Genomic DNA, 14,204 nt, shown 5'->3' with positions numbered 1-14,204 from the left:
ACAACTGCTTTGATATTTAAATATGATCTTGATTAGATCTCAGTTTTATAAAAGCAGAACTCAATCCCTAGTGGCAAACATAGAACTGAAAGTGCTCTATAAAAATTTTTTTTTCTTGAAGTATATGTTGTATTAATTTCAGGGATACACCACAGTGATATACATTCTTTTTCAGAGTCTTTTTCCTTGTAGATTATTACAAAATACTAATATTTTGTAATATTACAAAATAGTTCTCTGTACTATACAGTAGGTTCTTGTTGGTTATCTGTTTTATATATGGTAGTGTATATATGTTAATCCCAAAGTCCTAATTTATCCCCTCCCCTCTTCCCCACCATAAGTTTATTTTCATGTCTGGAGGTCTATTTCTGTTTTGTAAGTAAGTTCATCTATATGTTTTTTTAGATTCCATAAAAAATGATATCATACGATATTTGTCTTTTAAAAGAGCTTTATGAACATGTCACATGTAAGGAGGCAGCAGAAGAAGGCTTAAATGGTTTTCTAACATTCCTTGAAATTTTATTTTCCTCTTCCTACTACAGATAAAATGCCACTGAATAATATTAAGTAAATGAATTAAAAGCTTGTCTTTTTTTTTTTAAAGCCTGTCTTTTTAAAAAATATATATTTATTTGGCTGCACTGGGTCTTAGTTGTGGCATGTGCGATCTAGCTCCCTGACTAGAGATCAAACCCTGGTCCGCTGCATTGAGAGTGTGAGTCTTAGCCACTGGACCACCAGGGAGGCCCAAGCCTTAAGAATGGGAACTTTAAAAAAAAAAAAAAAAAAAAAGAATGGGAACTTTTTATTCAGAAAAAGTTGAAGATAATTGCTGGAAGTTTACTTGAATATTATTTTAAAAACTGAAGAAACTAATACAACATAGAGTGGTTTCAGTTGTCCTTGTTAGAGAAAAGCAAAGAAAAAATCCAAGTAAATTACATTTGGCTTTGAAATGTGGTTTGACATTTACATGCTGAGATGATGTGTCTGACAGTCCAGACATTCACAATATTTAAGAAGCTGAATATTTTCCCGATCAAAAAAGGTTTAAAAAACCAAGAAAACATGCACCCCAATGTTCATTACAGTACTGTTTACGATAGGCAAGACATGGAAGCAACCTAAATGCCCATCAACAGAGTAATGGATAAAGAAGATGTGGTACTTTCCAGTATCCAGTAATATTAAATGGAAATATTACTCAGCCATTAAGAAGAATGAAATAAATGAAACTATTACTTAGCCATTAAAAAGAATGAAATAATGCCATTTGCAGCAACTTGGGTGGACCTAGAGAGCATCATAATGAATGAAGTAAGCCAGAGAGAGAAGAAGGCTATCCTATGACATCCCTTACATGTGGAATCTAAAAAGAAATTATACAAATGAACTTGCTTACAAAACAGAAACAGACTTCCAGAAGGAGCTTATGGTTGCAGGGGTGGGGGTGGAGAGGATAAGGGGCAGGTATAGTTAGGGAGTTTGGGATGAACATGTACACACTGCTATATTTAAAATGGATGACCAACAAGGACCTACTGTATAGCACATGGAACTCTGCTCATTGTTATGTGGCAGCCTGGATGGGACGGGAATTCAGGGGAGAGTGGATACATGTATATATGGCTGAGTCTCTTCACTGTTCACTTGAAAGTATCACAACATTGTTAATTGGCTATACCTCAGTACAAATAAAAAGTTTTTTAAAAAATTAAAAATAAGTAAATAAAAATGAAAAAATTTTTTTAAATTTATTAATTCATTTAAAAAATAAGTCCAGAGCCAATTAAAAATGAATAATGCAATAAATGAGATAAAAAACACTCTGGAGGGAACCAACAGTAGAATAATGGAGGCAGAAGATAGGATAAGTGAGGTAGAAGATAAAATGGTGGAAATAAATGAAGCAGAGAGGAAAAAAGAAAAAAGAATCAAAAGAAATGAGGACAACCTCAGGGACCTCTGGGACAATGTGAAATGCCCCAACATTCGAATCATAGGAGTCCCAGAAGAAGAAGACAAGAAGAAAGGCCATGAGAAAATACTCGAGGAGATAATAGCTGAAAACGTCCCTAAAATGGGGAAGGAAATAGTCACACAAGTCCAAGAAACCCAGAGAGTCCCAAACAGGATAAACCCAAGGCGAAACACCCCAAGACACATATTAATCAAATTAACAAAGATCAAACACAAAGAACAAATATTAAAAGCAGCAAGGGAGAAACAACAAATAACACACAAAGGGATTCCCATAAGGATAACAGTTGACCTTTCAATAGAAACTCTTCAGGCCAGAAGGGAACGGCAGGACATACTTAAAGTAATGAAAGAGAATAACCTACAACCCAGATTACTGCACCCAGCAAGGATCTCATTCAGATATGAAGGAGAACTCAAAAGCTTTACAGACAAGCAAAAGTTGAGAGAATTCAGCACCACCAAACCAGCTCTTCAACAAATGCTAAAGGATCCTCTCTAGACAGGAAACACAGAAAGGCTGTATAAACACGAACCCAAAACAACAAAGCAAATGGCAACAGGACCATACTTCTCAATAATTACCTTAAATGTTAATGGGTTGAATGCCCCAACCAAAAGACAAAGACTGGCTGAATGGACACAAAAGCAAGACCCCTATATATGCTGTCTACAAGAGACCCACCTCAAAACAAGGGACACATACAAACTGAAAGTGAAGGGCTGGAAAAAAATATTTCACGCAAATGGAGACCAAAAGAAAGCAGGAGTCGCAATACTCATATTAGATAAAATAGACTTTAAAATAAAGGCTGTGAAAAGAGACAGAGAAGGACACTACATAATGATCAAAGGATCAATCCTAGAAGAAGATATAACAATTATAAATATATATGCACCCAACATAGGAGCACCGCAATATGTAAGGCAAATGCTAACAAGTATGAAAGGGGAAATTAACAATAACACAATAATAGTGGGAGACTTTAATACCCCACTCACACCTATGGATAGATCAACTAAACAGAAAATTAACAAGGAAACACAAACTTTAAATGACACAATGGACCAGCTAGACCTAATTGATATCTATAGGACATTTCACCCCAAAACAATCAATTTCACCTTTTTCTCAAGTGCACACAGAACCTTCTCCAGAATAGATCACATTCTGGGCCATAAATATAGCCTTGGTAAATTCAAAAAAATTGAAATCATTCCAGTCATCTTTTCTGACCACTATGCAGTAAGATTAGATCTCAATTACAGGAAAAAAACTATTTAAAATTCCAACATATGGAGGCTAAATAACACGCTTCTGAATAACCAACAAATCATAGAAGAAATAAAAAAAGAAATCAAAATATGTATAGAAACGAATGAAAATGTAAACACAACAACCCAAAACCTATGGGACACTGTAAAAGCAGTGCTAAAGGGAAGGTTCATAGCAATACAGGCTTACCTCAAGAAACAAGAAAAAAGTCAAATAAATAACCTAACTCTACACCTAAAGCAACTAGAAAAGGAAGAAATGAAGAACCCCAGGGTTAGTAGAAGGAAAGAAATCGTAAAATTAGGGCAGAAATAAATGCAAAAGAAACAAAAGAGACCATAGCAAAAATCAACAAAACTAAAAGCTGGTTCTTTGAAAAGGTAAATAAAATTGACAAACCATTAGCCAGACTCATCAATAAACAAAGGGAGAAGAACCAAATCAACAAAATTAAAAATGAAAATGGAGAGATCACAACAGACAACACTGAAATACAAAGGATCATAAGAGACTACTACCAGCAGCTCTATGCCAATAAAATGGACAACTTGGAAGAAATGGACAAATTCTTAGAAAAGTATAACTTTCCAAAACTGAACCAGGAAGAAATAGAAGATCTTAACAGACCCCTCACAAGCAAGGAAATCGAAACTGTAATCAGAAATCTTCCAGCAAACAAAAGCCCAGGACCAGATGGCTTCACAGCTGAGTTCTACCAAAAATTTAGAGAAGAGCTAACACCTATCTTACTCAAACTCTTCCAGAAAATTGCAGAAGAAGGTAAACTTCCAAACTCATTCTATGAGGCCACCATCACCCTAATACCAAAACCAGACAAAGATGTCACAAAAAAAGAAAACTACAGGCCAATTTCACTGATGAACATAGATGCAAAAATCCTTAACAAAATTCTAGCAAACAGAATCCAACAACATATTAAAAAGATCATACATCATGACCAAGTGGGCTTTATCCCAGGAATGCAAGGATTCTTTAATATCCACAAATCAATCAATGTAATACACCACATTAATAAATTGAAAGATAAAAACCATATGATTATCTCAATAGATGCAGAAAAAACCTTTGACAAAATTCAACATCCATTTATGATAAAAACTCTCCAGAAAGCAGGAATAGAAGGAACATACTTCAAAATAATAAATTTTAATAATTTATTTAAAATTTGATAATATTTTATAAAAATATAAAAATAATATGACAAACCCACAGCAAACATTATCCTCAATGGTGAAAAATTGAAAGCATTTCCCCTAAAATCAGGAACAAGACAAGGGTGCCCACTCTCACCACTACTATTCAACATAGTTTTGGAAGTTTTGGCCACAGCAATCAGAGCAGAAAAAGAAATAAAAGGAATCAAGGTAGGAAAAGAAGAAGTAAAACTCTCACTGTTTGCAGATGACATGATCCTCTACATAGAAAACCCTAAAGACTCTACCAGAAGATTACTAGAGCTAATCAATGAATATAGTAAAGTTGCAGGATATAAAATTAACACACAGAAATCCCTTGCATTCCTATACACTAACAATGAGAAAACAGAAAGAGAAATTAAGGAGACAATACCATTCACCATTGCAATGAAAAGAATAAAATACTTAGGAATATAACTACTTAAAGAAACAAAAGACCTATATATATAAAACTATAAAACACTGATGAAAGAAATCAACAAGGAAAAAAAATAGAAATCAAAGAGGACACAAATAGGTGGAGAAGTATACCGTGTTCATGGATTGGAAGAATCAATATTGTGAAAATGAGTATACTACCCAAAGCAATCTATAGATTCAATGCAATCCCTATCAAGCTCCCAACGGTATTTTTCACAGAACTAGAACAAATAATTTCACAATTTGTATGGAAATACAAAAAACCTCGAATAGCTAAAGCAATCTTGAGAAAGAAGAATGGAACTGGAGGAATCAACCTGCCTGACTTCAGGCTCTATTACAAAGCCACAGTCATCAAGACAGTATGGTACTGGCACAAAGACAGAAATATAGATCAATGGAACAAAATAGAAAGCCCAGAGATAAATCCATGTATCTATGGACACCTTATCTTCGACAAAGGAGGCAAGAATATACAATGGAAAAAAGACAACCTCTTTAACAAGTGGTGCTGGGAAAACTGGTCAACCACTTGTAAAAGAATGAAACTAGAACACTTTCTAACACCATACACAAAAATAAACTCAAAATGGATTAAAGATCTAAATGTAAGACCAGAAACTATAAAACTCCTAGAGGAGAACATAGGCAAAACACTCTCCAACATAAATCACAGCAGGATCCTCTATGACCCACCTCCCAGAATATTGGAAATAAAAGCAAAAATAAACAAATGGGACCTAATGAAACTTAAAAGCTTTTGCACAACAAAGGAAACTATAAGCAAGGTGAAAAGACAGCCTTCAGAATGGGAGAAAAATAGCAAACAAAGCAACAGACAAAGGATTAATCTCAAAAATATACAAGCAGCTCCTACAGCTCAATTCCAGAAAAACAAATGACCCAATAAAAAAATGGGCCAAGGAACTACACAGACATTTCTCCAAAGAAGACATACAGATGGCTAACAAACACTTGAAAAGGTGCTCAACATCACTCATTATCAGAGAAATGCAAATCAAAACTACAATGAGGTACCATTACACACCAGTCAGAATGGCTGCTATCCAAAAGTCTATAAGCAATAAATGCTGGAGAGGGTGTGGAGAAAAGGGAACCCTCTTACACTGTTGGTGGGAATGCAAACTAGTACAGCCACTATGGAGAACAGTGTGGAGATTCCTTAAAAAACTGGAAATAGAACTGCCATATGACCCAGCAATCCCACTTCTGGGCATACACACCGAGGAAACCAGAACTTAAAGAGACACGTGTACCTCAATGTTCATTGCAGCACTGTTTATACTTGCCAGGACACGGAAGCAACCTAGATGCCCATCAGCTGATGAATGGATAAGAAAGCTGTGGTACATATACACAGTGGAGTATTACTCGGCCATTAAAAAGAATACATTTGAATCAGTTCTAATGAGGTGGATGAAACTGGAGCCCATTATACAGAGTGAAGTAAGCCAGAAAGAAAAACACCAATACAGTATACTAACGCATATATATGGGATTTAGAAAGATGGTAACAATAACCCTATATGCAAGATAGAAAAAGAGACACAAATGTATAGAACAGACTTTTGGACTCTGTGGGAGAAGGCGAGGGTGGGATGATCTGATAGAATAGCACTGAAACATGTATACTATTATGTGTGAAACAGATTGCCAGCCCAGGTTGGATGCATGAGACAAGTGCTCAGGGATGGTGCACTGGGATGACCCAGAGGGATGGGATGGGGAGAGAGGTGGGAGGGGGGTTCAGGATGGGGAACACATGTAAATCCATGGCTGATTCATGTCAATGTATGGCAAAAACCACTACAATATTGTAAAGTAATTAGCCTCCAACTAATAAAAATAAATGAAAAAAAAGAAAGTCCATCGTGTGTTAACATCAAATAATACATTTTAATTAAAAAACTGTATTTTCCAAATCAAAAAGAATGTATGAGAAAAGTGATAGTTTTATATTTTTGCAAATCTCCTTGGTATCTGACTTAATAGAAGACAGCTGGATTCTCATATCTGCATTATTTTACAATAAGTGACTCTGACTGAATAAAGTAAGTCAAATCTGATCTCACACAGACATGGAGGAGATCCTCATACACTTCCTAAAAGAGTCTAAGAGAGCCCCCAGGGTCCTTACACCACATTTGGGGAAACACTATATTGTAAAAGAAAAGGCAATGGGTTGAGAATCAGAAGAAATGGAGTCTTATTCTGGCTCTTCCTATACGGCTGAAGCATAACTTTGTTCAAAACACTTAACCTCAGTTTTCTATCTACAAAATAGGCATATTAGTAAGTTCTACCCCACAAGAGTATGTCCTGAGCATTAGGTAAGATAATATATTAATATGTAAAGTACCCTGCATGTGGTAGAGCTTAATAAACATTAGTCTGTCCAGAGAAAGACAAATACTGTATAATCTCACTTATAGGTGAAATCTAAAAAGCAAACTCATAGGAAAAGAGATCAGACTTGCGGTTACCAGAGGTGGAGAACGGGAGAAGGCTGAGTTGGAGGAAGATGATCAAGAGGTACAAAATTCTAGGGGCTTCCCTGGTGGCTCAGTGGTAAAGAATCCAGCTGTCAATGCAAGAGACAGGAATTCAGCCCCTAATCCAGGAAAATCCCACATGCCTCGGAGCAACTAAGCCTGTGTGCAACAACTATTGAGACTGGGCACCGTAGAGCCCATGGTCTGCAAGGAGAGAAGCGCCCCAGTGAGAAGCCTGCACACCACAACTAGAGAGTAGCCCCTGCTCGTCACAACTAGAAAAAAGCCTTCGCAGTCACGAAGACCCAGCACACCCAAAAATAACTAAATACGATTATATTTTTAAAAAGAGGCACTAACTTCCAGTTATAACATAAGTCATTACTGAGGATGTAATGTACCCCCTGTTGACTATAGTTAACATTGCTGTATGATGTATAGGAATGTTGTTAAGAGAGTAAATCCTATGAGCTCTCATCTGAAGGAGAAACATTTTTTCCTTTCTTGTTTCTTTTTACTGTATCTGTATAAGGTGATGCTAGCCCAACCTGCTGTGATAATCATTTCACAATGTATGTAAATCAAACTGTCATGCTGTATGCCTTAAACTTATACAGTGAGGTATGTCAATTATTTCTCAATAAAACTGGAAAAAAAATGAAAAACAAACAACAAATCCAAAAATATTAGTTTGTGGAGAAGGACTGTTAAGGTATTGCTATGAGTGAGAGTGACTGCTGAAGATCGGACAGCTAGAAGGTCCTACAGAGGAGAGAGACTTTCGACAGGTCTTCAAAAGAAAGACTAGAAAAAAGCAGAAAAAAAAAAAAAAAAGAAACAAGCAGAAAGACCAAGGAAAGGTCACAGATTTTATACATATTGAAAAAAAAAATGTTTCCCATATAGTAAAAACATGCTTACTATAGAAAACTTGGAAAATACATTTTCTCTGCACATACTGAAGTTATTCTGTATATATCATGAACATTTCTCCATATTATTAAATTTTCTCTGACAACATTGATTTTAATGGCTGCTTAAGATTTCATTGCATGGATGATTTATTTGACCATACCCCTAAAGGATATCCAACTTGTTTTACATTTTTTGTAATCACAAAAAAATGTCACACTAAGCATTTCTCTTAATGACTCTTTGTCCTAGTTTGTGAATATTGTCTAGGATAGCTTTCTAGAAGGAAAATAAGAGTTGGTATGTCTTTTGTTTTTGTTTTTTTATTTTTTTTCCATTTATTTTTATTAGTTGGAGGCTAATTACTTTACAATATAGTAGTGGTTTTTGCCATACATTGACATGAATCAGCCATGGATTTACATGTGTTCCCCATCCCGATCCCCTCTCCTGCCTCCCTGAGATGGTATATCTTAAGGTTAAGATCAAAGGCTCTGGAGTCGGTTGACCTAGGCTTGTACCCCATCTAAACCCCTTCTTAGAGGGGCAAGTCACTTAACTTCTCTAATACTTAGTTCCCTTACCCATAGATTAACATTTCCTACATCACCAGGTTCTTGTGAATGTAAAGGGCTTTTCATAGAACCTGACACAAAATAAGGGCTCAAAAAATGTTATCTGTTATTATTATCATAAACTGAATTCATATATTTATCACACATATATACACAAGCAACTGGTCTGTTTCTATGCTATTAGTTTAGCCTTTTTACTCTGTCTCTTCTTGTACCCACTGCACATTGTGGCCTTTTATTTATTTATACATTGCTTATTTCATAAAGGGTTTGAAGTAATGGACTAAAAATGTAGAGCAAATTCCCTCTCCTTCCTCCTCTTTTTAAAAATTTTTCTTTGCTTTCTTGTCTGCTTTAAAAAAAAACAAAACACAAATGAACAGTGTGTGTATGTCGCTAAGTCACTTCAGTCGTGTTTCAACTCTTTGCAACCCCATGGACTATAGCCTACCAGCCTCCTCTGTCCATGGAATTCTCCAGGCAAGAATACTGGAGTAGGTTGCTATTTCTTCCTCCAGGGGATCTTCCCAAACCAAGGATTGAACCTGCATCTCATATCTACTGCATTAGCAGGCAGGTTCTTTATCACTAGCGCCACCTGTGAAACTCACCAGTGAATGGTAGAATCATTTAATAAAGTAACAAAAGATTCCATTAGAATTGTGATTAAATGTAGAAAAAGTGAGAAACTAATTTATTAAGAATTGACATCTTTATAAGATTCATTTTTTTCTAAGAACATGGCTTGTCTTTCCATTTTTTCAGTCTTTATATCTCTCAGTAAAATTTTAGGTTTTCCATATATAGTTTCTTCATATTTTCCACTAAGGTTATAGCTAAGTAGTTTATGGTGATATTATGGTTACCTCTGTGAATGGGTAAGAAACTAATCACAATAGCTAATGTATATTGAAAGCTTCCTATGTGCAGAAAGGTTTTAAATGCTTTACAATATTAGTTAATTTAACGTTCATCGTAGCTTTATGAGATAACTATAATTCACATTTTCATTTTGTGGATGAAGAAACTGAGGCCAGAGGGGTTAGTTCACATGGTTAGTAAATGGATAAATAGGGCTTTAACCTCTTGCCACCTGGCTCTACCGTCTATGACCTTAACTACCAGGTTATTGAGACATTTTTATTAGTTATGTCTTTTAACTGGTTATTCTTAGTTTATAGGAAGGCTAAGGACATGTTTTATATTTGTCTTATATCAAGTGGTGTCTCTGAATGCTACTATTAATTCTTATCATTTTAGAATTGGTTCTCATGGATTTTCTATATACACAATCATATCATCAGCAAACAATGATAAATTTGCCTCTCTCTTTCTAAAAGTTATAACTCCTTTTTAAAAATTTCCAGGCTTATTGTATTGGATTTTTTTAGAATAATATTAAATAACACAGTGATGAGATAAGACATTCTTGTATTATTTTATATTTACATGAATTGTTGACTTCATACAGGTATATATGTGTTTACATATAAATAATATTAAGAATGTTTTAGAGGGACTTCCCTGGTGGTCTAGTGGCTGAGACTCCACATTCCCAATGCAGGAGGCCTGGGGTTCAATCCTTAGTCAGAGAACTAGATCCCGTCATGTGGCAACCAAGACCCGGCCCATCCAAATACATAAATCAATAAAAATAATTTTTTAAAAAAGAATGTTTTAGAAAGTGGAATTTACTTACCATGTTCTCTTTGATGACTATTACAAATGGTCAAATGTTTTTCTTGTTTGCTTTACTTTTGACCTATCATATAAATAAATCTCCTAATACCTAACCTGTGCTAATTCCTGGGATAAATGCTGTTTCTGATATATTATTATTATGTTAATATACTGTTGACATTTATTATTAATCTCAAATATTATAGGATTTTTACATTTATATTCCTAAGTTAGGTAAGTCTATAGGTTTGGTCTTTTGGAAGGGTCCTCCTTCTGACAGGTTTTGATATTAGGTATATTCTGGCCTCATAAACAATTGGGTAGTTTTCCATCTTTTTCTATGTTCCAGAACAGTTTCTACTTTCTATTTATTTTGACAGATAAATACTGTATAATAGAGATGACAAAGAAGAGAATGCAAATTGGCACAGATTATTTTGCCTCAGTAACTCCGCCACTTTCATAGCTGGAGGACAGCCTTGATTGTGAAGAAGCAATTTGGAGCAGTAGGAGGGTCAAATGGGCCATTATTTTGGTGTTGAAGAGTGCGGCTGGCTGGGCAGGCACAGAGGTGAGTGAAGGTGGGCCTGGGGAGGGAGACCAGTGTTGAGGGAGGAGGAGAGCTCAAGAGAAAGTGAAAGGAGAGTTTACAATTCACTGGCAGTGTTTAAACAAGGACAGAAAAACAAGAGAAGGTAGAAGGACTGGGCCTGAAGATGAGGAATGCTGGAGGGTTATCTGGAAGTGGGTACTCCTTTCCTTCCAGAAACGTTTCCAGAGCTCTGACCTGTTAGTCACTGGCTCCTGGAGAAAGCAACATTATTTCTCAACCAACAAATCCCTATCTTCATTCCAGCAAAGGCCTACATGCAATATTGTTAACAGTGACTGACATACTTCTGAGCACAAAAGTTCAGCAAGGAGAGCAGAGGAGAGGGAAGCAAAGGATAAGACAGAACTGATTAACTCTGACTTTACGCCTAGGGCTAAGCCCTTTAAAAGGTTCTCTATTTACTTTTCATTCATTCCCTTTTGCTTCTCTGTAGCTCATATAGACAGACCCATAGCCTGTGCTGTTCTTTAACACAAAGCAAAGTGTTGTAGAAGAGGTGGAGAGCAATGTGGTGTGGAATTACCTGGAACCGTTCAGCATCATGCTTGCCACACAGTAGAGGCCATCTTGAATGAAAAAACAAAGACATCTCAGATGAATGAAGTTCAGCCAATCTAAACTTACTTTACAGTCAGTCAGAAATTCTAGGCTCTTTTTAACACAAAACCTTTTGAAAATTATTTTCACTGATGACAAAACTGACATTACGATTTCATAGATTTTCCTCTCTCCCTTTCACCCATGGATGAGTTAGTTGACAATCAGCAGAGCAGCCACCAGCCAGCTTGACGTCAGGAGGAAGATGCCAGGAACACAGATGGTCCACAGCCCAGATAATTAGCTTTTTCTGAAGATGAAATATCTCATAAGTCTTCTGTGAATATAGAGTTTGGTTGAGCACAGCTGGGGCAGAGAACAACAAGCAGGCCTTCCCAACAACTCTTCTTCTTATAATGTCGGCAGAGAATCACCCACTTCCGGTCAACTCCCTACTCATAAGATCTTCAGGGAAGAATTCAAACAAATACTGTAGACACTTCACCTTAAAGGAGGGGAAGAATAACTCCCTTTCCCTTAAGTGTGGAATGCACATAGTGACTTCCTTCTGAAGAGTACAGGATGGAAGGGGTGGGGGGAGGACTGTAATTTTTCAGTGGAGAAACCTGATAAACACTAGTTCTACCGGGACATAAAGGTCAATATCAACAGTCAAAAATTATGTTGATGGTATGTACTCTTGATATGATGTGATGAAAATGGCCACTTTACCTCTGGGATCTTCCTCCCCCAAACCCATAACCCCAGTCTAATGAAAAGCCCCATCAGACAAATTCCAATGGAGAGATGTCCTTCAGTATACCTAACCAGTATTCCTCAAAACTATCAAGGTCATCAAAAATAAGGAGCACCTGAGAAACTGTCACAGCCAAGAGGAGCCTAAGCAGATATGACAACTATATGTAATATGGTATTCTGGATGGGATGGTGGAACAAAAAAGTCATTAGATAAAAACTAAGAAAATCTAAATAAACTATGGACTTTAGTTAATAATAATAATACATCAATTCTGGTCCACCAATAGTAATAAATGTATCACACTAATGTTAAGATGTTAATAATAGAGAAAGCTGTAAGAAGACACGAGAGAGCTGGCTGTACTGTACTACCTGCTCAAGATTTCTATAATTCTAAAACTTTTAAGAAATAAAGTCTAGTAATAATAAGAAGAAGATAGGATAAAAGAACCTCCAACTCTTAGGCTTCATAGGCACTTTCTTATTTCTTTAGTTTTCTAACCTTTACCTTTTGGGGGCACGCACTAAATACATTGCACCCAGGGCTCCTTATAGCTTATCCTATTCACAGCCATTCCGTATTTCTCAGAACTCTGATCCCCCACGGGCTACGGTCAACTCATCCAGTCTCAAGGCTAAAGTCACTACCTCTCTTCTGGCGATTTCCAAATCTTGTCTGGTTCAGATCACTATTCATCCAACTCTCTATTACACAGCGCCCCCTAGACGTCCAATTCAGCACTTCCAAACCCAAACCTTGATTCTCCCTCCTGTAGCACTCAAACAGGCCAAAATCTTGGGCTTCACCCGCAGACTTTGCTTATCAGGTTTCCTGTCAGTCGGTCACTAAGTTCTGTCAATGCCTCTTGCCTCGGGGCTTTCGTATTAAGTCCTCTTTCCATCCTCGCTGCCAGGCCCTCAACATCTCTGGGGCCCTTCAGGTTCTCTTTCTCCTCCCTATATCTTTCTTTGCTTCATTCTTTTCCTTCTTTTCCATCCCTCTAGCAGGTATTCACAAAGGAAAATGTAGAGATTCTCTCAGGTCTCCACTGGCTGTTCATAACTCCTCTCCACTGTAATTCCTCACCATGAGTTTGTTTGTTTTTTTCTTCCTATCTTCAGTGTGTGTGTGTGTGTGTGTGTTTAGATATTTATTTACTTTTTGTTTGTTTGAGATATAGACTCGAAAGGAATTGGTGGCTAAATTGCCACAATCTATTTAAAAATATACTAAGGCCCATAGAAAGCCCAAGTTAGTCATTACCTCAATTTTCTCAGGATTTTGATAGACCTAAGTAGAGACACAAGAACGATCTTTGAATTAGGCAATGGAAAAAGCTGACATAAAATGGCTGCAGAACGCAGTAAAATTACGAGTTCAAAATGAGGGTAAGAGGAGATCATAAGGAAATTTAGAAAGGGAAGAAAGGGAGACTTTCATAATACTGCTTACGGCAGTATTGCATGGGATGGAATAAAAATGCACCCGTCCCACCGAGCCAGCCAGGAGTCGAACCTGGAATCTTCTGATCCGTAGTCAGACGCGTTATCCATTGCGCCACTGGCCCCGAGACGGCTATGTCGGCCTCAATGATGACACTTCAAGCTTACACTTCAGGGCTTCTGGGACGTGTAGTCTCCGCACAGAGTTCTACGAGTACACGAAGCATTATGGGAGATTAAGTTCGTCAAGAACCAAACTCTGAGATTGGTGAC

General features: G+C 36.8%; 1 long non-coding RNA gene and 1 other non-coding gene across 2 annotated transcripts in view; both read right to left on the bottom strand.

Annotated features, from left to right (window-relative positions):
* Positions 1–14,204, bottom strand: part of LOC122704686 — a 24,319-nt gene extending 10,115 nt beyond the window's left edge. Inside the window, exons 1-2 of the long non-coding RNA XR_006343911.1 lie at positions 14,005–14,204; positions 11,716–11,758 (exon numbers count right to left, since the gene is read on the bottom strand). This is a non-coding gene — a long non-coding RNA (uncharacterized LOC122704686). The remainder of the gene's footprint in view (positions 1–11,715; positions 11,759–14,004) is intronic.
* Positions 13,984–14,056, bottom strand: TRNAR-ACG. Its single transcript has one exon. It is a non-coding gene; the product is annotated as a tRNA-Arg (tRNA).

This window comes from Cervus elaphus, chromosome 12 (assembly GCF_910594005.1).
Source record: "Cervus elaphus chromosome 12, mCerEla1.1, whole genome shotgun sequence".
NCBI lineage: Eukaryota > Metazoa > Chordata > Mammalia > Artiodactyla > Cervidae > Cervus > Cervus elaphus.
Note: the sequence above shows the minus strand (reverse complement) of the source record. Positions and strands in the feature narration are given on the sequence as shown.